Raw genomic sequence first — 22,734 nt, forward strand, 5'->3', positions numbered from 1 at the left:
CATTTCTGCCAACTCCCTGTGCATTTAGCTCCAGATCTTTCCCCCTTCGGGCTCCAAACTATTGTTGCAAAATTATCCTTCTGTTGGGAATTTACGATACCTCTACCCTTTGAAGGTCTTCCATCAGATACTTCGACTGTAAAAAACTAACTGTTGTGGACTTCCCTGGCAGTCCAGTGGTTAAGATGCCATGCTTCCAATGCAGGACGGTGCAAGTTCAAACCCTGGTCAGGGAACTAAGATTCCACATGCCGCACAGCCAAAAAAAAAAAAAAGTTTAAAAAACAACCATTGTTTCTAGACCTCTGTTGCTATTTACGGACTTACAGGGCATCAATTCTTATTGAGATGTCCAGGGTACCAGTGTCTATATACACATTTGTCCCCCAGTTAGTTGTTCCTCGGACTCAAGTCAAGGATGCTGTGTTTTAGGGGAGGAACAGGATATATGACTGCCCCATGGTGGGTTATTACATTTGCTTCAGATCAGCACACACTTCAAACCCTGAGACCGTAGACAACCCTCCATCAACCTCCAAACACAGACCCTCATGGAAACTCACAGACTGCCAATCACTGGCCCACATGGTCCCCCATCACCCATCAACACAGGACATCTCCACAAGGAAGCATGGCTGTGACGAGTCCTGTGCTTAGTCGCTCAGTTCTGTCCAACTCTTTGCAGCTCCATGGACTGCAGCCCACCAGGTTCTTCTGTCTGTGGAATTCTCCAGGCAAGCATACTGGAGTGGGCTGCTATTTCCTACTCCAGGGGATCTTCCTAACCCAGAGATCGAACCGAAGTCTCTTGCATCTCCTGCATTGGCAGGGGGATTCTTTACCACTGCTCCACCTGGGATGAATCCTGGCCACCGTCAAGCAGGAGACAAGTGTATGCTGGGAAAGACATAATTCATTTCATGCCAATTCTTTTCATTTCCTTGCAAAAATATAAAATAGGAAAAGAATCTTTTTGGAGGGAGGGAAAGAGGTGGAGATGGGGAAAGTCAAGGTAGAATCTAAACCCATACTGCCAACAATTGCTATTTTCTGGAACAGAAGCTTGGCCCCTTCATACTGTTCCATATATTTGTCAAAGTCATCCTTCTCCACAACGCATGTTCCCTGGCAGCCACCACCAGGAATACAGTCCTGTCCCTTTGGAAACTTACTTTAAAACACTCTCCATGTCCTACTTAAATGTTAGAAAGTCACAGCTTCCCCGGCCTGGAAACAGAGAGAGATTTTAAAAGATTCTTATCATCCCACTATTTTAAGACTTGTATTATAAAAGATTCGCATGTGTCGCCGCCAGCTATAAAACAAAGTAGCTCTGTAGTCTGTACGGTGTCAAAACAATGCATATGTTAGGTCCCCGATACATTCATCGAAGTAATTTAACGTGTGTTAATTTCCTCAGGCGGGAGGAGAAGGGGACAACAGAGGATGAGATGGTTGGATGGCATCACAACTGAATGGACATGAGTTTTACTAGGCTCCAGGAGTTGGTGATGGACAGGGAAGCCTGGCGAGCTGCAGTCCATGGGGTTGCAAATAGTCGGATACGACTGAGCGACTGAACTGAACTGAACTGAATTTCCTCATCTGGAAAAATGAGCATAAAAGTGTTTGCCCTGCCAAAGCAGAAATGCATGAGAAGCAAAGAGGCCATTTCAATGACTTTCCATAAATAGCCAACCTTCATGAGATACCTTTTTTGTCACTTAGCTCAGTCACGGTGTTTTCCAGTGAGTTACTGCTGCATAGTAAGCAGGTCCAAAACAAAGGCACTTAATAGAACCATCTGGGGCGTACCCTGGCAGTCCAGTGGTTAGGAACACAACTTTCACTGCAAAAGGCTTGGGTTCAATCCCTGGCTGGGAACTAAGATCTCACATGCTGTGGGGCAATTAGTCCCGAGTGCCATAACTACTGAGCCTGCACGCTAGAGCCTGTGTGCCCCAACAGAAGATCCCACATGCCACAGTGAAGATGCCACGTGTCACAACTAAGATCCTATGTGGCCAAATAAATAATTTTTTTTAAAGAGCCAGAACCACTGAATGAGAATTTCTGAAGACAGAGCATGACTACTCAAAAGAGCTGATCTGTAGCATCACAGATGTTCATAATATGCCCAACTACTGTTCCTTTTTTCTCTTTCTCTCTTACTTTCATTCTCCTCTTTAAATTCCTCTATTTTTCTCCAGTTATTTTTTTTCCTTTCATTCAACAATATGTAATTGAGTAACTGTCCAATTCTAGGCCAAAGTCTAAAAGAAGTAAGAGATAATCACATAATCTTCAGTTCAGTTCAGTCTCTCAGTTGTGTCTGATTCTTTGCGACCCCATGGACTGCAGCACACCAGGCTTCCCTGTCCTTCACCAACTCCCGGAGCCTGCTCAGACTCATGTCCATTGAGTCGATGATGCCATCCAACCATCTCATCCTCCATCATCCCCTTCTCCTCCCACCTTCAATCTTTCCCAGCATCAGGGTCTTTTCCAATGACTTGGCTCTTCGCATCAGGTGGTCAAAGTATGGGAGTTCCAGCTTCAGCATCAGTCCTTTCAATGAATTTTCAGGACTGATTTCCTTTAGGATGGACTGGTTGGATCTCCTTGCAGTTCAAGGGACTCTCAAGAGTCTTCTCTAATACCAAAGTTCAAAAGCATCAATTCTTCAGTGCTCAGCTTTCTTTATAGTCCAACTCTCGCATCCATGCATGATTATTGGAAAAACCATAGCTTTGACTAGATGGACCTTTGTTGGCAAAGTAATGTCTCTGCTTTTCAATATGCTGTCTAGGTTGGTTACGACTTTTCTTCCAAGGAGCAAGTGTCTTTCAATTTCATGGCTGCAGTCACAATCTGCAGTGATTTTGGAGCCCCCAAAAATAAACTCTCTCACTGTTTCCATTGTTTCCCCATCTATTTGCCATGAAGTGATGGGACCAGATGCCATGATCTTAGTTTTCTGAATGTTGAGTTTTAAGCCAACTCTTTCACTCTCCTCTTTCACTTTGATCAAGAGGCTTTTTAGTTCTTCTTCGCTTTCTGCCATAAGGGTGGTGTCATCTGAGTATCTGAGGTTATTGATATTTCTCCCGGAAATCTTGATTCCAGCTTGTGCTTCATCCAGCCCAGCATTTTGCATGATGTGCTCTGCATATAAGTTAAATAAGCAGGGTGACAATATACAGCCTTGACGTACTCCTTTCCTGATTTGGAACCAGTCTGTTGTTTCATGTCCAGTTCTAACCGTTGCTTCTTGACCTGCATACAGATTTCTCAGGGGGCAGGTCAGCTGGTCTGGTATTCCCATCTCTTGAGGAATTTTCCACAGTTTATTGTGATCCACACAGTCAAAGGCTTTGGTGTAGTCAATAAAGCAGAAGTAGGTGTTTTTCTGGAACTCTCTTGCTTTTTGATGATCCAGTAGATGTTGGCAATTTGATCTCTGGTTCCTCTGCCTTTTCTAAAACCAGCTTGAACATCTGGCCGTTCATGGTTCACATACTGTTGAACCCTGGCTTGGAGAATTTTGAGCATTCCTTTGCTAGTATGTGAGATGAGTGCAATTGTGCAGTAGTTTGAACATTCTTTGGCATTGCCTTTCTTTGGGATTCTTTGGGATCGGAATGAAAACTGACCTTTTCCAGTCCTGTGGCCACTGCCAAATTTCCTGGCATATTGAATGCAGCACTTTCACAGCATCATCTTCTAGGATTTGAAATAGCTCAACTGGAATTCCATCACCTCCACTAGCTTTGTTCATAGTGATGTTTCCTAAGGCCCACCTGACTTCACATTCCAGGATGTCTGACTCTAGGTGGGTGATCTCACCATCATGATTATCTGGGTCATGAAAACCTTTTTTGTATAGTTCTTCTGTGTATTCTTGTCACCTCTTCTTGATATCTTCTGCTTCTGTTATGTCCATACCATTTCTGTCCTTCATTGTGCCCATCTTTGTGTGAAATGTTCCTTTGGTATCTCTAATTTTCTTGAAGAGATCTCTAGTCTTTCCCATTCTGTTATTTTCCTCTATTTCTTTGCATTGATTACTGAGGAAGGCTTTCTCATCTCTCCTTGCTATTCTTGGGAACCCTGCATTCAAATGGGTATATCTTTCCTTTTCTCCTTTGCCTTTTGCTTTTCTGCTTTTCTCAGCTATTTGTAAGACCTCCTCAGACAACCATTTTGCCTTTTTGCATTTCTTTTTCTTAGGGATGGTCTTGACCACTGCCTCCTGTACAATGTCATGAACCTCTGTCCGTAGTTCTTCAGGCACTCTATTAGATCTAATCCCTTGAGTCTATTTGCCACATGATCTTAATAACAAGTATATCATTGCAAACTGAGATCAATGCTCTAAAGCAGGGATCTGGGTCTGCAAATGTCTGCATAAAGGGCCAGATAGTAAGTCCTGTAGGCTGTGTAGGCCACATGGTTTCTGTTGTGACTACTCAACTCTGCCATGGTATCAAGAAAACAGCCACAAACATTATTCACAGGAGCCAAGACATGGAAACAGCCTAAGCGTGCATCAATGAAAAAAAAAATATATATATATATATATATATCAGAGAAGGCAGTGGCAACCCACTCTTGCCTGGAAAATCCCATGGATGGAGGAGCCTGGTGGGTTACTGTCCATGGGGTCACTAAGAGTCAGACATGACTGAGCGACTTCACTTTCACTTTTCACTTTCATGCATTGGAGAAGGAAATGGCAACCCACTCCAGTGTTCTTGCCTGGAGAATCCCAGGGATGGGCGAGCCTCATGGGCTGCCGTCTATGGGGTCGCACAGAGTCGGACACGACTGAAGCGACTTAGCAGCAGCATATATATATAAAACAATGGAATATTACTCAGACTTTCAAAAGAAGGAAATCCCACCATATGCAACAGCAGAGATGGACCTGGAGGACATGATACTAAGTGAAATAAGTCAGGCACAGAAAGACAAAGACAGCATGAACCCAAGTATATGAGGGATCTAAAACAATAGTCGAAGTCACAGTAACAGAGAGTAGAATGATGCTTGCCAGGGACCAGGGGTTAGGAGCAAGTGAAGATGCTGGTCAGAGAGTGGTTCTGGAGCTCGAATGCACAGCATAGTAACTATAGTTAATAATAACATACTGTATACTTGAAATTTGCTAAGAGAGTAGATCTCGTGTGTTCTCACCATACACATACAAAGAGTAACTATTTCAGGATGGATAGATTCTTTAGCTTGATTGTGGTGCTCATTTCACAGTGCCTACAGATAGCAAAACATTATACTGTTTTGCTAATATATACAACCCAAATATATACAGTTTTGTCAGTCATACTTCAGTAACTCTGGGGAACATTTTTTTTGTTAAAGGGAAAAGAAACCATCCATAGACAATACATGGACAATACATAAACCAATGAACGTGGTGGTGTGCACACAAAACTTTATTTGCAAAAGCAGATGAAGGGCCAGGTTTGGCCCAAAAGCTGCGGTTTATTTACCTCTAATCTGGAAGAACTTGATCTACTATGGTATGGGAAGAAGAGAGAAGGGTCTTTCCCTGAGGAAGTGCCTTTATTAATAAAGAGGTGTTTACCAGGTGAAGGGATGTACAAAAAGATGGTGGGGACAGGTCAAAGAGGAGGTGTCATTGGAAGAAGTTTAAAAAGGCCAGTTTGGACAGAGGGAAAATGGATCAAGGGAAATTAGCAAGAAATGAGACTGGGAAGATGTTGACAGTGGCCAAATCATGCAGGTCTTGGTAATCATGTTAAAACTGGAAGATCTTTGATCTCAAAGCAATGGAAAACCAAAGAAGGATTTTAAGAGTTAAGGAGAAAAAAAAATAGTTACACATAATTTCCTTTTCTCTCAAGTAGGTCCCATATTGACATATCTGAATGAGCTGAGGTTCCATTTTTCTCCCAAAGAGCTAATTTGTTAAAGAAGAGAAAGTGATGGTGATGCTAGGGAGCTGGGGTGTCACATTTTGGTGGTCTTTACAACCATGGAGGAAGGTCTCAGAAATAAAGTCACACATTCCAAGGGATCAAAGAGGATAACGGATGGAAAAGTACTTTGTCAAAGTATTAAAATGCTTCTCAAGCATAAGGTCTTACTAGTCAAAGTTGGTACTCTGGAGGGATTCCTTGAATAATTAACTAATTGGTCTCATATTTCTTACCCTGGATTTAAAATTTGTTTTTAAGTATTTGGCTCCAAAGGTTTCTAAACTATTCTGTTTCATGGTGTTAATTTTTCCATTGTCTAGACAGCTGTAGCTGTCAGACAGAATTATCAGGAGGAAAGAGGCGATTTATGACCGAAAGTCAACCTTCTCAGCCAATGGAATTTACATACTAATGACCACTGTGGCAGCTGTCATAAGAAACCTTTACAAACTAAACCTTTTCATGTTTGTGCATTTCTGGAATTTGGCATTGGGTAGATATTTTGCATTTTTAATACACACAAAAGACCTTCTAATAAAACCTCACAGAAGAGAGATTGATGAGTGTGTACTTGGGGGAGGTAGAGGGATCTGGGCTTAATTTTAAAGGATAAATCAACTTTCTGAAGTCTTATAAGAAATAAGATGAATTCTAATGTCCTTTTTAAGATAAAGAGGGAAGGGAGGCATTCCATGGCCACTTTGCTTCGACAGACTCAAAGGCAGAAAATGTACCCATTAGAATTGGGTCATCAAATTCAGAGTAAGAGGAGCATCAGAGGTCACACTATTTTCTGCTTGTACCCCTTTTCCTGGTAAAGAATCTGCCTGCCAACGCAGGAGACCCGGGTTTGATCCCTGGGTTGGGAAGTTCCCCTGGAGAAGGAAATGGCAACCCACTCCAGTATTCTTGCCTGGAAAATCCCATGGACAGAGGAGCCTGGTGGTCCATGGGGTTGCAAAGAGTCGGACATGAGTTAGTGACTAAACAACAACAAGCCCCTTCCCCCATCCCCCAAATGGGTGTTCCATTCCTGTGGAAATATCTCTGTTGATAAGGAAGGAGCTCACTGACTTCCTAATTGGAATAACTTCTTTCTACAAATGATACCTTCTTTATTGAAGTTTCCATTTATTGGTCCCAGATTCAGCCTCTGAAGCCAGTGGAAGATGCCCAGCTTCTCAGATAGAATGTTATTCTGCTTCCTTCTCTTTACTGGGGAACATTTCTTCAAGGCCTCAAAGTGGTTACTCCACCTCCAGCCTCAAGTCCCTGGTGGAAGCAAGGTGAAAAGAATAATGAGGAAGAGGAGTGGTACTTAATAAGAAAAGCAACACAATCTCAGAAGTCTCCATTGGATTTCCACTTGGAGCTCATTAGCCAGAACTGAGTCATGTGACCACCTAGGACATGGGTTCTTTAAACAGATACAGGTGCTGAGACAGAAGTGTCAAAGGCTTTTAAAATGTTCTCAACTTCAATGTGGCAAGCACCTATCCTGGACAGAACTTTGTGTTTAAGGATGTTCATTCCAATAGAAGAACATGAATGCCCACAAATAATAAAACACAGCTTCCCTGGTGGCTCAGTGGAAAAGAACCCACCTGCAATGCAGAAGATGCAGGAGAAGCAGGTTTGATACCTGGGTCTGAAATATCCCCTGGAGGAGGGCATGGCAACCCACGCCAGTATTCTTGCCTGGAGAATCCCATGAACAGAGGAGCCTGGTGGGCTACCGTCCATGGGGTCACAAAGAGTTGGGCATGACTGGAGCAACTGAGCACCCACACATGCAAACTGTTAGGACCAACCAGTGACATGAGGCAGACATTGAAAATGGCTTGTGAGGTTATGTTCTCTACATCTGTGACTCTGTTTCTGCTTTGCATGTAAGTTGATCTCTACCATTTTTCTAGATTGCACATATTTCACAATTGCTTGTGAGGTCGGAGATAGTTTGTAATAGAACTCAGTAAGACATCCATCAGTAGGAGAACAAATGAATAAATTATCTACTCATAGAATTTTATATTCATGCTGCTATTTTTTATTCATACCATTGAATTGTACTTCCTCAGCAACAACAAAGAAAAACTTTGCTGATTCATGAAGCAGCATAGACGAATCTCAAAAAAGATAGTGCAGAGTGCAAGATGGATAAACAAAGAAGAAAATACACTGGGCAATTCCATTTACTGCAACTTCAGAACAGATAATAAAAGATGTGGGAATCGGAAGAGTGGTTGTTTGGATTGGACAAAGGGGAGGCTAACTGAAAAAGTGTTCAAAGGACCTTTCTGGAGTGCTGGAAAGAGTCTAGAGCTTGACTGTGATAGAGGTTACACAGGTGGTTATATTTGTAACATACATTTTTTTTAAAAATTAATGTAAATGTGTATTAATGTATACATTTTAAAATTAATTTTTATTGGAGTGTACTATATGCCCGAAATTCAGTCAAGGCAATATACAGGTTGTGTGTACATGCAAAGTCACTTCAGCTGTGTCTGACTCTGCAACCCTATGGACGGTAGCCCACCCGGCTCCTTGGTTCTTGAGGATTACAGATCTTCCCGATTCAGGGACTGAACCTGTGTCTCCTACATCTCCTGCATTAGCAGGTGGGTTCTTTACCACTAGTGCCCCTGGGAAGCCCACGGTTACAGGTTAATATTCTGTAACCCCCTAGAGGCTTCCCAGGTGGCTCAGTGGTAAAACATTCTCCTGCCAATGCAGGAGAAGCAGGTCTGACCCCTGGATCAAGAAGATCCCCTGGAGAAGGAAATGGCAACCATTCCAGTATTCTTGCCTGGAAAATTCCATGGACAAAGGAGCCCGGTGGGCTATGATTCATGGGGTGATAGAAAGGTTTTGGAACTAGATAGAGGTGTTTGTGGAGAAGGCAATGGCACCCCACTCCAGTACTCTTGCCTGGACAATCCCATGGACGGAGGAGCCTGGAAGGCTGCAGTCCATGGGGTCGCTGAGGGTCGGACACGACTGAGCGACTTCACTTTCACTTTTCACTTTCATGTTTTGGAGAAGGAAATGGCAACCTACTCCAGAGTTCTTGCCTGGAGAATCCCAGGGATGGCGGAGCCTGGTGGGCTGCCGTCTCTGGGGCAGTGACTTAGCAGCAGCAGCAGCAGCAGAGGTGTTGGTCGCAAAACATTATGGATGTAGTAAATGCCACTGAAATTACTCACTATTTATTTATTTGTTTGGCCGCACCTGGTCTTGGTTGTGGTATGCAGATTCTTCAATCTACGTTGGGGCATTCGAGATCTAGTTCCCTGACCAGGGATTGAACCCGGGCCCCCTGCACTGGGAACTCAGAGTCTTAGCCACAGGGCCACCAGGGAAGTCCCTGAATTGCTCACGTTAAAATGGTTAATTTTACATCATGTGAATTTCACTTCCATTTAAAAAAAAATTTAAATGATGGCCATGTCCAAGGGGAGAGATGATACGAGAGAGATGGTGTCGGCTGATGGTTTTTGTCATCCTTCCCTTCCATTACCCCCTTTGCATTTCCTGCAGTGAGCACACAGCTTTATAATTATGAGATAACTAAGCAATCGATCTTTAGCAGAGACATTCGGGAGTTTGAGAGGGTAGAAGCAGAGCCAGCTTTCCTGTGCGACCCAGCTCCCGAGGGAGCTCTGGGCACAAAGGAGATGAATGTAGTGAGTGTTTTCTGCTCTCCTGTGTCTTATGTATGTGCTCCCTGCCACCCGTCACAGCACTGGGTGACAGATTCCTGCCCTTGCCCATAGCAACCTTCTGCCTCACAGAGGCCACCAGAGAATAAGGTGAAATGTACCTTTCAGATACTTTCTGGGCAAAATGCAAAAGCAATGACCCCCCTCCTTGCCTGGATATTGATGCCCAGGCTGCTTTATGTGGATTGTCCAAGCTGCCTGTGTCATTGGAGGTTTGAGCAGAGTTGAGGCTAATGGGGGTGGGAGCTCCCAGCTCCAAAGTAAGAGACTGGGAGCCGTGTCTTGGATGGCTTTCCTGGGGGAGAGTCCTTTGTAAGGGGTCTGAACACCCCAGCTCAGGGCTCCAATCTGGACTCTGTCCAGACTCAGAGCAGAAACCCAACTGAGAAGCAGGCACCATGGCTGCTCCAAATTCCAGATTCTCGAAATCTTTGAGGTGAGGGAGGGGTCACAGTCTTGGTAAGGAGCAGCTCAGTCTCAGCAAGCCGTCGCCCTGCAGTAAAACAGGAATTCCTACAAAGGGGGCATTGTGCGAGCTACGGGAAGTCTTTTAAGGAGGCATCAATCTTGTGTCAGCCAGAGATGTTTATCCTGAAGGCAATGCCATGTAGCCAAGAGCAGGCAGCGTCTTGGGCAGACGTCCTGGTCCTGGGGGTGGAGGAGGGGGACAGTGAGTCAGAAGGAGGCTGAGCACCAGCAGAGCCCATGTGCCAGATCCATCCAGGACCAGCATCCAAGAGAGGGAGGTACCCAAAGAATATGAGACAACTGGTCTTGTCAGCAAGAACAACACCTGAGTCAAGAACCAAGCAAGTGGCAGAAGGACCTCAGTCTTATGAGAAATGAGGACCTTGGAGCAGTGGGTCAGATGGCTGAGTGGAACCATGTCCATCTCTTACAGAGGACCCTGGGGCAGAAACTTGCACATTGCGGGGAGTTGATGGGACACTCCAAGGGCTTTACCCCTACGTGAAGTCCTGGAAGGCTGGTAAGCGACGAAGACCCCAGATTTATCCTCACATCAGAGAGCCAGGGTCAAGATCTAAGATGGATGGCCTTCCCATTCACAGAGCCAGCAACAGAGGCAGGTAATGCAAACATCAGAAAGGCCATCAGACTTCCCAGACGGTCTAGGGGTTAAGATTCCATGCTTCCAAAGCAGGGGACATGGGTTCAATCCCTGGTTGGGGAACTAAGATCCTGCATGCTCCATAGCATGGCCATAAAAAAGAAAGAAGAATAAAGGCCAGTTGGGGAGACCTCTGCCTTTGGGCTGACTCTGAAAAAGGCAGCACCAAAATATGAGAAGTGGAAAACCAGGGGGATCCAGGCAAATTGGGACCAGATTCCATGAGCCAGCTCTTTCTTCCTTTTCCCCCACCTCCCAGCGGAAGAGTCCAGAGAGCCCAGGCCAGTGGGCCCAGGTGCCGGAAGCCCCGGCTGCTGGTGCCATCACTGTGGCAAGCTGCCATGTGACACTGGGCATTTAACCCTCTGTGGTCCAGTTTCCTCAGTGTTTCCATGAACAACACGTCAGAGACTCTCCTGATTTGGCAAGGAGCCAAATGCAGGTGCCGCCGTTATGAACGGTCACTGGCTTTTAGCATCCAGTTCCCACCTCAGAGGACAGAAGAAACCTCTGAAAGAACCTCTGGCCTTTGCAAAATAACGCACATTCCTTCCTCACGGGCAGCATCTTTCAGCCAGAGCAGCCAACAGGCTCATGTTTTGAGAGCTAGATTTTTCCATTTGGGGGCACCAAGGTTTTTTGGGAAAGAAAAGCGTCCTCATTTTACACGCCTGGCTCCAAGTGATACATTGTTTCAGTCCTCAGCTGGTCTCCTTAGCCAAAGCAGAGGGAGTGACACCAGAAAGGGCAGTGGGGAGAAAGAGGGACAGAACCAGTGAGGTATTTCCTGAAACGAAATCCAATCTGATTGAACTTAAAAATAGCAGGAAAATCAACACTTCAGAGAGTGGTCAGGGTGTGGGGCTGGAGAAGAGAAACCTCCCAGGTTTGGCCCCCAAATGCCAAGATCTTATTTGGCCAGAGGGATGGGTCAGAAGCCAGCAAAAGAAACACTGACCATCTGTCTTTACTGTGGTGGCAACAGGAGAAAGATGGGGTTTAGATTTTGAGGTACAGAGAAAAGGAAATAGGGCTGTGGCTTCCCTGTCTTTCTTGGAGATGGAAGAAAAGGTTCCCAGCTGGGGAAAACTGTTATATGGTGTTAATGGCTGGTTAAGAAAATGTAAGGGGGGGCTTCCTTGGTGGTCCAGTGGTTGAGAATCCACCTGCCAATGCAGGGGACACAGGTTGGATCCCTAGTCTAGGAATATTCCACATGCCACTGGGCAACTCAGCCCATGCAGCACAAGAAAGAGCCTGAGCTCTAGAGCCCAATCACTGCAACAGGAGAAGCCACCTCCATGAGAAGCCCAAGCACCACCTCTAGACAGCAGCCCTAGCTCACTGCAACTAGAGAAAGCCACTCGCAGCAAGGAAGACCTAGACCCAAAATAAATAAAGTGTAAGGGGATTCCACACCGAAGCCATAGAATGGAACAGATGCCCACAGGAGGTTGTGCAGTCTCTGATTTATCCCACCAGATAACCCCAAGGATGTGGAACCAACCATGTGCCTCCTCTCTTCCAAGTGAGACAAAGATGAAGTGCTTCCCCAAGGGGTGTCCAAGAATGAGCAGAAGGGTCAAAAATAAGAAAGCAATGGGACTTCCCTGGTGGTTCAGAGGTTGACTCTGCGCTTCCAATGCAGGGGGCCCAGGTTCAATCCCTAGTCAAGGAACTAAATCCCACACGCCTTGCCGCATGGCCACCCCCTCCCCTCAAAAAAGAAAAAAAGCAATGGTGGTGATTTTACTAAGCCTCGTGTCCAAAGCTAGAATAACATGAGAAAAAAAATGGTGATTTCTCACAGCGAGCTTAAGAACAGAGGCAAGGGGCTTCCATGGTGGCTCAGTGGTAAAGGGTCTGCCTGCCAGTGCAGGAGACACAGGTTTGATCCCTGATCTGGGAAGATCCCACATGCTGCGGAGCAACTAAGGCTGTGTGCCTGAGCACACAACTATTGTGCCTGCGCTCTTGAGCCCGGGATCTGCCACTACTGAGCCTGGGCGCAGCAGTTACTGAAGCCCGAGTGGCCTACAGCCTGCGCTCCGCAACAGAGGAAGGAGCGAGGTTAGAAGCACTAAAGAGCAGTGACCCGCTCACCGCAACTCGAGAAGAGCCTGTGCAGCAACGAAGACCCAGCCCAGATAAATATCAGTTAATTCTTTAAAAAAAAGAAGAAGAAATGAGGCAGGAAGTAAGATTTCAAATCCAATCCAGTATTGGCTGGAGATGGTGTTCTGGAGGTACCTCTCAGCCCTGATACGGGAATTGATGATTTGCAAAGGACGCTCTGGCCTCAAAAAGATTTGGGAGGAATTAAGAGACTGTGGAATTAAGGAATTAAGAGAAGGAAATGGCAACCCACTCCAGTATTCTTGCCTGGAGAATCCCATGGACGGAGGAGCCTGGTGGGCTACAGTTCACGGGGTCTCAAAGAGTCAGACACGACTGAGTGACTTCACTTTAAGAGACTGTGAGTCCTTTCTGGTTCAGGAGGAACAAACACTGGAAAAATAGGTTGATGAGGGTCAGAGAGTGAAACATGCTTATTTTTGTCCTCGATTTTTGCCTTCCTTTGGAGTCTGGGTTGCAGTTACCTTTATCTTGGCATGTGGGGCCTTTCAAAATGCTGCCTCAGGAGGCCTGTGTCTTCTCTGCGGGAGCCCGGGCTCCACTCCTCTGTCTGCCTTCTGCTCCACTGCATTCATTTTCCTCAGGCGACTCTAATTTTCCTTCTCGCAGCACTTTCTCCCCTTCCTGACTCCCTCCAGCACCTGTTAGCTGCCTCGTCCTGTGAGACACCCAATTCTATTTCATTCGCCCTTTGAGGCACAGTTTGGATGAGCGTGCTAATTGTTTAATTTATTTCTCACCCGCTTATTCTCTCCTGGCCCCCTCCAAGGTTACCTCCTGCCCAGCTCTTAAATCTTCTCGTATCCCTCGATGAGGCTCCTCCATCAATTCACCCTCTCTCCTGTCGTTCTAATCTCTCCCCCTACATTTGTTCCCGCTCCTCGGATATAAATTACCCAGGTCTCTGCGAGAGCGTGAGCGATGATTCTCAGCTTGTCTCTCTCCTAGCCCACATCATCCGCCTCCACAGAAATGCAGTCCTGGCCTCGGTTTCCCTTTGCCTCTCCTTGACCCTCATCCCTTGCAATGTACCTTTCTGCAAAGTGATTCCATCTATGCTTCTCAGAGACCTTCTGGCCACCAAACCCCAGGACACCCAAAACAGAACTTAGAGTCACCTGGTCTTACAAACAAAGAGACAGAACCCACAGGGTAGAGAAACCTTGCCTGAGCTTATACCCCTAGTTGGTGACATAGTTATCCTAGCCCTGTGTTAGTGCGAACCACAGAGGCAGTTTTTAATTTTCTAGCAGCTACATTTTTTTCAAAGTGAGACTAATTTAAAAACTAGGTGTTATCTAACTCAACATTTCCAAAATCTTACCATCTCAACATGTAGTCAACATTTTTTTAAAATTTATTTTATTTACTTGGTTGCGCCGGGTCTTGGTGGTGGCTCACAGGATGTTTGATCCTTGTTGCCGCGTGCAGGATCTTTAGTTGCGGTGTGCGAACTCCTAGTTGCGGTGTCTGGGATCTAGTTCCCTGACCAGGATTGAACCCTGGGTCCCCTGCACTGGGAGGGTGGAGTCTTAGCCACCCGACCACCAGGGAAGTCCCTCAACATAGATTATTAATGAGATTGCCTACATGCTTTTTCGCATCCTGGGTGTTTGAAATCCAGTATGCCTTTTACACTTGCAGCCCATCTAGATTCAGACGAACCCCCTCCTTGGCACTCTGGGGCCACATGTGGTGGGTACCTGCCAGATTGAAAGGCCCAGCTATAGAGTTCCACAGACAGGGTCCTGTCCAGTGCTTTCTCCACCACACCCAGCTAGGCGAGGCCCCTGGGGTCTCTGCTGTCACGCCTCCCACACTTCGAGACTGGGCGTCACCACCTCCTGCTCACACCTGAGATGTCCCTGACATTGTACCCTTCTGGTTTTCCTTTGTATCCCTCTTTCCGCTGTGGCTCTCCCTTCCTCTTCACGCTCCAAATGTGGGCATCCCTCAAGATAAATATATTTAGGGACTTCCCTGGTGGTCCAGTGGGTTAAGAATCTACCTTGCAACGCAAGGGGTGTGGGTTCAATCCCCAGTCAGGGAACCACATGCTGTGGGGCAACTAAGCCTGTGAGCCACAGCTATTGAGCCCATGTGCTCCAGAGCCTGAGCACCACAATTAGAGGGGCCATGACTCTCAACAGAAGATCCCACATGATGGGATGAAGATCCCAAATGCTGCAACTAAGACCCAACGTGGCCAAATAAATTTAAAAAAAAAAAAAAAAGATAAGTATATTTAGGCCAGTAACAATCTTCTCCATCATTATCATCATCATCAATGTGATACTGACCCATGCACTGTTCCAAGTGCTTTCCATGTAATAATTCACCCAGTATAGCTACTCCAAGAGAAGTACTACGGTTATCCCCCATAATAATCAAGGGATAATTTCCGTTTGCTGCTGTAACAAAAGGAGTTTCCTTTTGCTGCTGTAACAAATGATCACAGACTCAGTGGCTTAAAGTGGCCGAATGTATTATCTTCTAGTTCTGTAGTTGGAAGTTTAACCCAGTCTCACTGGGCTGAAATAACAGTGTCAGCAGGGTGTCTTCCTTCTGGGAGCCTCTGGGAGAGAATTCATAGCTTTGCTTTTTCCAGCTCCTAGGGGCCACCTGCATTAGCTTGCTTATGTTTCCTCTTGTTCTGCCTTCAAAGCCAGCCAGCCACGGCGAGCTGGTTCTTCTCTCCAGCGCATCACTTCAAGCTCCTCTCCTGTCTCCCTTTTGGTTGGTTCCACCTGGAAAATCTAGGATAATCTCACCATGTTCAAGTCAGCTGCCATCTTAATTCCCCTTTGCCTTGTAATCTAACATCATCACGGGTCCCACATATTAGGAGAGGGGGGTTTCCCCCGTAGCTCAGCAGTAAAGAATCTGACTGCAGTATAGGAGCCGCAGGAGACGCAGGTTCAATTCCTGGCTTGGGAAGAGCCCCCGGAGGAAGGTATGACAACCCACCCCAGTTTTCTTGCCTGGAGAATCCCATGGACAGAGGAACCTTGTGGGCTATAGTCCATGGAGTTGCAAAGAATCACACACGACTGAAGCGACTTAGCTTGCCCGCATGCATCTTTGAGGGAGGGGCGTTATTCTGCCTCTCACACTCCATTTTACAGATGAGGAAAGAGAGAAGTTAAGTAACTTGTACAAGGTCACACAGCTGTCACTCTCCCCCTGACTCTGAAGCTTTGACATCTTTCAGACCCTGACCTCCCGTCATTCCCGCTGCTGGCATCCTCTTGTGGAATCAGTGACCTCAGACTTCAGGAGGCACCACCACCAAAGCCTTTCCTTCTGAATCCCAGGCTTGTTTATAGTTGTTGTTTCCTGGGTGCCTTATGCTGTATTACTTAAAAGAAAAGTCAAAAGAAAGTGTTAGTCACTCAGTCATGTTCAACTCTTTGCGACCCCATGGACTGTAGCCCACCAGACTCCTCTGTCCATGGGATTCTCCAGGCAAGAATCCTGGAGTGGGTTGCTATTCCTTTCTCCAGGGGATCTTCCTGACCCAGAGACTGAAGCCTGGTTCCCCACATTTCAGGTAGATTCTTTACTGTCTGAGCCACCAGGGAAGCCCACCAATGGATTAAATCAGAAAGTGTAAAGAAAGATGGATTCTGTGAAGTATTATCCCATTGAAATAGAGCCTTTCGCAAAAATTCAGATTCAACATCATGCCCTTCATGGGCTGCGCACACAGCGGGTCAGGGTGCTCGAAGCGCACACAGGGGGCGATCCAGTCCATCACCTCACCCTCACACCACCCAGACAAAGGCAGCCTTGATTGAAATGTGCTTCGGAAAGGCTAGTTCCAATCAAGGTAACCATTCTCACCTAGCCAAGAAAAACACCGGTGCTTGTTTCCAGATCATTAAGCACTGTCTCCCCAGTAGCCTGGTTTCCTTTGCTTTTGTATACAGACTGTTCAGGAGGAGAGAGAAAACCTCAAATCCATTCACCCGCCGCAGCTGAACGTTCCGGAAAGGTGAATTTGGGACAAATCACCCGCAGGCTTCTCCGGCCTCTGCAGCTACCCCCCAGGTTCAGAAGCCCCCTGAGCCCCATAGAGATGGATGAATGATGCACCCTGCTCCCCCACACCCCACTCCAGGCGCCTCTGGCTAATTCCTGGTGAAGGACACAGAGACCCGTGGAAAGAGAGCCAAGAGTGGCCGCAGCGCCAGTCCTGAATCCACCCAACTGGTCAGGTCAGGTCCTTGGTCCTGTCTCCTTACATACTGCCCCAAATTTAACTCAGAAATAAAGGTCACAGGACTTCCCTGGCCATCCAGTGGTTGGGACTCTGTGCTTCCACTGCAGGGGTATGGGTTCAATCCCTGGTTGGGGAACTAAGATCCTACATGCCCAGTGGCACAGCCAAAAAATAAAAATAGATAAAATAACAATAAGAATAATAAAATAATTTTTTAAAAGAAATACTTGGGAAAAAATAACGGTCACTCTTAAATATTGAAGGAGCCAGAAGCTACAGCTGCTTAAATTCCTGAGAATTCACAGACCCACTTTATATTCACTAGAATGTAAAAAAAACTAGATTCCATCTCATGATATTGTGATTTATAGTAAGAAATATGTGTTTGATCTTCGTCCCTGTTCCTGGCACAGAGCTCCTAAAACCTTTGGAATTTCCTCAGTGATAAGAGAGATAAAGTTATGCTTGCTATTCTTAACAAGCCCCTTCTGACCATGGTTTATGTTAATGAGAAGACTTTGGGAAGCCCCTCAGGATGTGGGCTGGTTGCCAGGGGAACAAACCACGTGCTTAGAGGCTTGGACCACTCAGCCCCACCTCCTGAACTCCCGCCTCCAAGGAGAGGAAAGGGCTGGAGGGTGAACATATCACCAATGGCCAGTGATTTCATCCATCATAACTGTGTAATGGAGGCTCAGTAAAACCCCCAAAGGATGGGGTTCAGAGAACATCTAGGTTTGGTGATACTGGAAGGATGACACACCAAGGAGGGCGTGGAAGCCCCCAGGTCCCCTCCCACAGACCTTACCCCGTGCCTCCGTCCATCTAGCTGTTCCCGAGTTGTATCCTTTTATAATAACCAGTAATCTAGTAAGCACAAAGTTCTCCGAGTTTTGTGAGTCATTCTAGCAATCATCAAACTTCAACAGGGGTTTGTAGAAACCCTCTATTTAGAGCCAATCAGAGGGCTTCTCTCGTGGCTCAGTGGTAAAGAATCCACCTGCAAATGCAGGAGGCACAGGTTCGATCCCTGGTCTGGGAGGATCCCACATGCCTCGGAGCAACTAAGCCTGTGTGCCACAACTACTGAACCTATGCTCTAGAGCCCAGAAATCAAAACTACTGAGCCCACAAGCTGCAACTACTGAAGCCCGTGCAACCTAGAGCCTGTGCTCCATAGCAGTGAGAAGCTACTGCAATGAAAAGCCCAAGCACTGCCACGAAGAGTAGCCCCCGCTCCAGAGAAAAGCCTGCATGCAGCAACAAAGACTCAGCACAGCCAATCCTTAAAAAAAAAGAGCCAATCAGAAGCACAGGTGTTACAGGGAAGAACAAAATCTGACTCCATGTTGGGTCTGTTTCTTTGACTTTAACCTTTCCTTCCGTTGCTTGTGTTCACTAAAAGGATACTATCTGTACATAATGGCCTGCCTCAGGGAACCCTGCCCCTCTGCTGAATATTAAACCAAAGTGCCTTTGTTTCAGAGTCATCCAGACCCTGTCCACCTGTGAATGGCTATAGGAAGGAAGAAATTAACACATGCCCTCCCTGAGGCTGGCCATTCCAGGAGATATTTGCAAAACTTATGACCTTTTTAGGAGAAGGCAATGGCACCCCACTCCAGTACTCTTGCCTGGAAAATCCCGTGGACAGAGAAGCCTGGAAGGCTGCAGTCCATGGGGTCGCTGAGGGTCGCACACGACTGAGTGACTTCACTTTCACTTTTCACTTTCATGCATTGGAGAAGGAAATGGCAACCCACTCCAGTGTTCTTACCTGGAGAATCAGGGACGGGGGAGCCTGGTGGGCTGCCGTCTTTGGGGTCGCACAGAGTCGGACATGACTGAAGTGACTTAGCAGCTTAGCAGCATGACCTTTTTACTTTACTTCCTTTCCTCCTCCTCTTTCCTATTCTATAAAAGAACCTGGCATCCAGACCCCAACAAGATGGTTATTCTGAGACATTAGTCTGCCATTTTCTTGGTCTGCCACCTTTCTGAATAAAGTCATTATTCCTTGCCTCAACACCTTGTCTCAGATTTATTGGCCTGCCAGGTGGAAAGCAGAGCTAGCTTGGACTTGGTAACACAGGTGACAACCTGGACTTGTGACTGGCATCTGAAGCTGGGGTGGGGGCAGTCTTATGGGACTACGTCCTTCACCTATGGGATCCACCACTGTATTCTGATAGACAGAGTGGGAAGGTGAGCTCAATTGCAGGATGCCTAGCTGGTGTCAGGGAGCTGGAGAATTCCTTGTTGGGGGAGCCCCATCCACACCAGGTCATAGGAGTGTGGAGACTGGGAGTCCACTTCTGGCCCCAAGATCAGGCTGAGCTCTCCCTTAGCACCTGCAGGAGCCTCTGCCTATTTGCGTGCAGCTCGCCTACCATCGCCCATATCACGGGAGGTTGCACATCTGACAGACGCGTGCAGATGGGTCACAAAACTCATTTCAGGCCGCAGTTTGAACAGCTTTCTCATCAAATCTGCAATCAGAGCTCTTCCCCAGGAGTAACATGCACCTGTTTCAATTTCATCTCCTTTCACTTATTAAATGAAAATAAATGGAGGACCAAGAGACAAAGTGTGTGAGAGGACTTCCAAGGCTGCCCAGCAAGATCTGGAACTCGGGCTACAAATTCTTCCCCTGGGGGGTTTGCCTTGCAGGAGGGCCCAGGCCCCTTGGGATGCCCTGGAAGTGAACAGATGAGAAAAGACAGCACCCCACCTCAAGGAGAATATAAACATTAGATGCGTGTTCTTTGAGTAAATTAAAATCCTGAAAATGGGACATCCCTGGTGGGCCCGTGGTAAAGAATCTGCCTTCTAATGTAAGGGATTCAGATTCCATCCTTGTTCAGGGAACTAAGATCTCACATGACTTGGAGCAACTAAAGCTATATGCTGCTGAGCCCGTGCAACCAAAATAAAACAATAATTTTAAAAAACCTAAAAATGGAACAAACTTACAGGAAAGTGAGCATTCAAAGATAAAAGGCTTAGGGACTTCCCCAGTGGTCCAGTGGCTAAGAGTCCATGCTTCTACTGCAGGGGAGTGCCTGTTTGATTCCTGGTCAGGGAACTAAGACCCACATGCCATGTGGGTCGACCAAAAAGTTTTAAAAAAAGAAAAAAATGAAGGTCTTAGACATGGAATTAGACGTAGACATTGTGCTGCTGTGATGTCCTGGTTTTGATAATGTGCTATTGTCATGGGTTTCCCTGGTGGTTCAGATGGTAAAGAATCTGCATGCAATGCAGGAGACCCGGGTTTGCTCCTTGGATCAAGAAGATGCCCTGGAGAAGGGAATGGCTACCCACTCCAGTGTTCTTGCCTGGAGAATTCCATGGACAGAGAAGCCTGACGGGCCACAGTCCATGAGGTTGCACAGGATCAGACACAACAGCAACTTTCACTTTCACACTACTGTCAAGGACGATGAAACTGTAGGGGAAAGCCAAATACAAGGTACCCAGGATGGTCTATACTATTAATATTTTTGCAGCTTTCTGCAGAGTCTATCATTATGGCAAGATAAAAAGTTTGTGTGGTTTTTTTTTTTTTTTTTTTTTTACAAAAGGGGATGGGCTTGTCACTGAAAGAAGGAAAGGTGGGTGGGTGGGAGAGAGGGCAAGGCTGGAGAGAGAAGGGAGGGGAAGAGAGAGATAAGAGTAGGAAGACAGAGAGAGCCCCAGCCCAGTATCACCAGGTAACAGATGATGGGGTCTGGCCAGGGGAGAAGTGGAGGGGCAGCATGCTGCCTTTGGTTTGGACGCGCCCTGCTCTCTTTGGCTTCTGACTGGTCTGAATGAAAAACTATCTCCGAGAAGTGCTTGGAGGGGCAGATTTCTCTTAATATTTATTCTGGACCCATACCCAGTGGAAAAGTGCCTTGGAAGGCATTCGCCTCAGCTCCAGGGCCTGTTTTATTTGGAGAACAATTGGAAATGATGAGAGGCCTAACATGCAAATTCTCCTTGGCAGCCCCCCGACGGAGGCGGGAGAGATGCATTTCCCATCTGCGGGAAGGACGAGGCGCAGGCCTAGACTCGCTGCGTCAACAAGGCAAGCAGGCTACTGGGTCTGTGTGTTATTTCCCTCGGAGGAATCAGCGTTTTCCAACCGCGAGGTGGGTTATTCCAATGGCTCTTGGCCTGATTTGCAGCAACGCTGATCCCGGAAGATTAGTTCCAAGTTCTGCCGTCTAAGGTGAAACATTTGAATGTGCTCAGCAAAAACTAGTTTTGTTTGACTTAAAGGAACACAGATCATGGTGACGGGGGGCAGGGAGATGGGGCTGGGGGGGCCTGGGGGTAGGAGTGGGCCTCAGCCTAAGCAGTGGAAAATTTATTCCAAAGCTCCGTTTCTCACTTAAAAAAAAAATTTTTTTTTTGCCAAAGAGACATATATTTTTCTGACAATGTAGAACATAAAAAGGCAGCCTTCCCCCAGTGCTAACTTTCAGATCATATTCACAAGGTAAATAAAGCATAAATTAACCAATTACAATAAAATACTGGATAAATGCCTTTGACAACCCTGAATTTCCTGGGGAAAATGCTTCCAGCTGTGACCCCTACCTTGCGGTGCACAGACTGAACAAGACCTGAATTTGTTTATAAAGGATGGAGTTGTGTCTCCATCTTCACGCTCCAAGGGGCCTCTACCTTTCACATGAATGGAATCAAATAGAAGCAAAGCATTTCAAAGTCCCTGACAGGCAGAGATAAGCCTCGATATTCCCAGGGCATTCTGTAATGATACATCAACCCCAAACCTGCTTTTTATAAGTTGGAAATAGACTCCTAAGGATGGAGCAGAAAGAATGCCAAAGTCAGCAGCCTTGATCTGGTCAGAGTAATATAGTTCATTAGACAGAGGACCAGAGGGGAAACAGGGTCTGAGGGCAGCATGGCCCACAGCTTGTTCTTGTAAATGAAGTTTTATTGGCATCCAGTGCATGCATGCATGCTCTCATGCTTGTTCCTTTTTTTAAAAAATTTCATTTGGCTGCATCAGGTCTTAGTGCAGCTCGTGGGAACTTCAATTTTCATTGTGGCACTTGGGATATTTTTTAGTTGTGACATGTGGGATCTAGTTCCCTGACCAGGGATCAAACCCAGGCTCCCTGCAACGGGAGCTCACAGTCCAGGCCACTGGACCACCAGGGCAGTCCCAGGCTTGTTCCTTCATATACTGTCTATGCCTGCTTTCTCGTTCTTCAGGCATAGTTTAGGTGTCCCAGAAAACACATAGCCTGTGAAACTGAAGATGTCTGCAGCTTACAAAATGGGGTGCTGAAATGACAGTCCCTGTGGTGGCTGGAATAAGAAAATGACAAGGAAGGTCATGGTTTGACATGGCAGAGTAACCAGTAGAGGGACTAAGACAGCAATAGCCAGGCTGGGAAAAGTCACAGGGATGACGAGGAGTGGTGGGACAGAGCTCAAGCCTCACACCATCTTAAACTGGTTGTATTTGCTATCTATGCTGAGTAACAAAGTATCACAAACTCAGTGGCTTCAAACAAAGTTTATCAACCCACAGCTCTGTAGCTAGGC

General features: G+C 46.4%; 1 protein-coding gene across 1 annotated transcript in view; it reads right to left on the reverse strand.

The window, feature by feature from the left end:
- ZNF664 (zinc finger protein 664) overlaps positions 1-22,734 on the reverse strand; it is a 153,119-nt gene that overhangs the window by 51,877 nt on the left and 78,508 nt on the right. The window contains exon 4 of the transcript XR_009730357.1: positions 7,071-7,232. The gene's annotated coding sequence lies outside the window, so the exon portion shown is untranslated. The remainder of the gene's footprint in view (positions 1-7,070; positions 7,233-22,734) is intronic.

This window comes from Bos javanicus, chromosome 17, assembly GCF_032452875.1.
Source record: "Bos javanicus breed banteng chromosome 17, ARS-OSU_banteng_1.0, whole genome shotgun sequence".
NCBI lineage: Eukaryota > Metazoa > Chordata > Mammalia > Artiodactyla > Bovidae > Bos > Bos javanicus.